Source organism: Fukomys damarensis, unplaced genomic scaffold (genome assembly GCF_012274545.1).
Source record: "Fukomys damarensis isolate Sample0158 unplaced genomic scaffold, DMR_v1.0_HiC HiC_scaffold_38, whole genome shotgun sequence".
NCBI classification, from domain to species: domain Eukaryota; kingdom Metazoa; phylum Chordata; class Mammalia; order Rodentia; family Bathyergidae; genus Fukomys; species Fukomys damarensis.
The window spans coordinates 1,155,097-1,158,179 of NW_022900950.1; the positions used below are offsets into that span (position 1 = coordinate 1,155,097).

At 34.4% G+C, this 3,083-nt stretch overlaps 1 pseudogene; it reads left to right on the forward strand.

Annotated features, from left to right (window-relative positions):
• LOC104858604 overlaps positions 1–2,348 on the forward strand; it is a 58,383-nt pseudogene extending 56,035 nt beyond the window's left edge.
• Positions 2,349–3,083: the final 735 nt, after the last annotated feature.

The window sequence follows — 3,083 nt, forward strand, 5'->3', positions numbered from 1 at the left end:
AAAAATTGAAATAAAATGTTTGTAAATGGGGAGAGGAGGAGGAGGTGAAGGGAGGGCAGGGACAAGGGGAAAAACCAAGACCTGTCATGTAAAGGTACAAGATCCCAATAATGAATGTAACTGTATTGTATACCTAAAATGTACCAATAAACTCAATGAGAGAAAAAATAATAAATATAAATAGGGGGAGAAGAAATAAAGAAAAGAATCATAAAATAAATAATGAAATGAAAGGCTTAAAGCATGAAGTATCAGTAATTATATTAAAAGTAAATGGTCTAAATAAAACAGCTAAATAACACAGCTGGAGATTTAGCTCAGTAGTTCTGCCACCTACCTCACAAACAAAATCCTGAGTTCAACCCCCAGTACCATAATAATAATAATAATAATAATAATAGTAATAATAATAATATTTTTATAACAACAACAACACTAATAAAACAATAAAAGGCAAAGATCGGTAAACTTGTTTAAAAACTGTCTAACAATATGCACTTGAAAATACAGCAAATTCAATGATAATGTAAAGTGTAAGTAAAAAATGCAGAAAGAAGTACAATGTAAACCCTTTTTTATAAAAAAATCAAAAAGGTATTGTCTATGTTATTGTCAGATAAGCTAACTTTGTAGTAGAGAAACTTGTTAGAAAAAAAGGAGAGTACATTGTGATAAAAGGAATATTCTACCAAAAGGACATGTGAATATAAATGTTTGTGTCCAAAATAATTAAAAATATATGAGAAAAAGTGATAGAATAGGAGAAATAGATAAATCTATGACTATAGTTGGGAATTTTAACTCTTCACTCAGCAACTGATAACATTTCAAAGCAGAAAATCAACAAAGACATAGAAACACTATAGTCAACTGAAGAACCTAATTAACATAAACACTCAATTGTAAATTATATCCTTTTTTTAGTCCATATGCAATATTCACCATGACAGGCCATATCCAGGTTAAAGGCCAGCTTTAATACATTTAAAAATAGTGAAATCAAGTAGATGACATGCTTTCTTCATAAGTTCAGAACAAGGTAATAATATGTAGTTTCATACTGTTGTTGAACATAATACTGGTTTTTACAGTTGTTGAAATAAATCAAGGTAAAGAAATAAAGTAAAAATCTCAGAGAGGAAGAAATAAAGCTGTCTATATCATTGTACACACAGAAAATCTCAAAGAAGCTATAATAAACAATAAAAAATTCCTAGAACTAACAAATTAATTTAACAAAGTCTCAAGATAATTAGTTCAAAAAACTCAGTTGCATATTTATATGTGAAAAACAAAGAGATTTAAAGTGCAATACCACATACATTTTTTCCAAATGAGCAGAATTTAAATATACAAAATTACAAAATGCTAATGAAAGAAAATTTTAAAATCTAAATAAATCGAGAGACATGATACTCATGTACTAAATAACTCAACATAATGAAGATGTCAATTCTCCTAAAACTGATACACAGAATTGTTGCAATTATATAAAAAACTCCAACAAACTTTTTTGTTTATGCTTTTGTTATTAGACATGGGAAAACATATTCTAAAATGTACATGGGCTTTCCTCCTACCAGGGAGGGGTCCATCGGGGATTGTGCTGGGCCATTCCCAAGTAAGAAGAAACACAATATCCAGAATCCTTGATGTCGTGCAGACGAACAAGTTTGTACCCAGATTTTTTTTCATGAAGAAGTCCTTAGGTAGCAGCAATTTTGATTTTCAAATGGCAGATACGAGGTGGTGTCTACTTCAGAAATCTGAAAGTAGACCTGGGAAAAGCTTCCCTTGGCTGCTCATTCTGACGCCTGTCACTGAAAACCCTCTGAAGTCGGTGTCCTGTCCTGCCAGGGTCTTGGCTGAAGTCGGCTGCTGCACTGGAGCCTCTCAGCACTGGTCGCTTCCCTCCAGGAAACTTCACCAACCACAGCAGGCAGCTTTCTAGCAGCCAAGCGTTCTAAATGTTACTGATCCCAGGACTGACCACCAGTCTCTCACACAGGTATGCTAACTTAAACTGCTCTGACACAGAAAATGCACTGAAAAAGGACAAATCAGATTCTTCTGGGCAATACAGGGACACTGGCATCCTGTGTAACAGGGGGCTCACTGAAGTGGTGGATACTGGCTTTGGAAATTCTGCACGATGTGGCACCATCTCCTGTAAACACTCGTGGAAGGTCATGCTTGATCTCAACTCTGCAGAGATTCTGAGGAAGCTGAAAAGAACAGCAAGGGGCTGCTGGAAAAAACTGTGGCCTCTAAAGTATTTCAGATTAAATGGACTGCTCCAACTGCTGAGTTCACTGCTATTCAATCTGAGGTCTAAAAGGCTGGTCTAAAAGGAGACTGGAGCCCCCTGTGCCTGGTCAACAATTCCCAACTAAAGGAGTACTCAGCACCCATTGGTCTGTAGCTCCTACCACTCAGATTTCTGAGTGAGGGGAACAGCCACTGAGTAGTTTTAAGCTGTTCTTTCTCAGGCTTTAAGCAAACTGAAGATAAGATTGATGGTAAATAAATGCCAGCTTCTACAATAATAAGAAAAAATTATATGAAAAATCACAATCTCTTGAATAGTTGAAACATCTTGATAAAGAAAAATAAAGATGGAATAATTAGCCCAATATTAAGAACTACTTTAGAGCCAAAAATAGTATGACAATTTGGTACTGGTGCAACTTCAAACAGGGAGATCAATGGAACAGAATGGAGAACATTGAAATAGGCAATAACTGATTTCTGACAAAAATGTAAAAGGAACCCAATAGAGAAAGACAATCATTGCAATAAGTGGTACTATAATTACTAAAGTTGCATCAGTACAGAAAAATATCAACCTAAATTTTACCACTTACAGAAAATTAGCTCTGAAGGAGTCAGTAGCTGTAAAATCATACAACATTTAGAAAAAGATACCAGGGAAAATGCTTTGGAGCTAAGGATAGAGTTCCTACACTTGACATGCAAATTTTGTCCTAAACAAATCACTAATCTCATAAAAATGTTAAAATTTTTTTCACTCAACAAACAAAGAAGTAAAGATAACCCATAGTCTGACAGAAACTATTTATAAG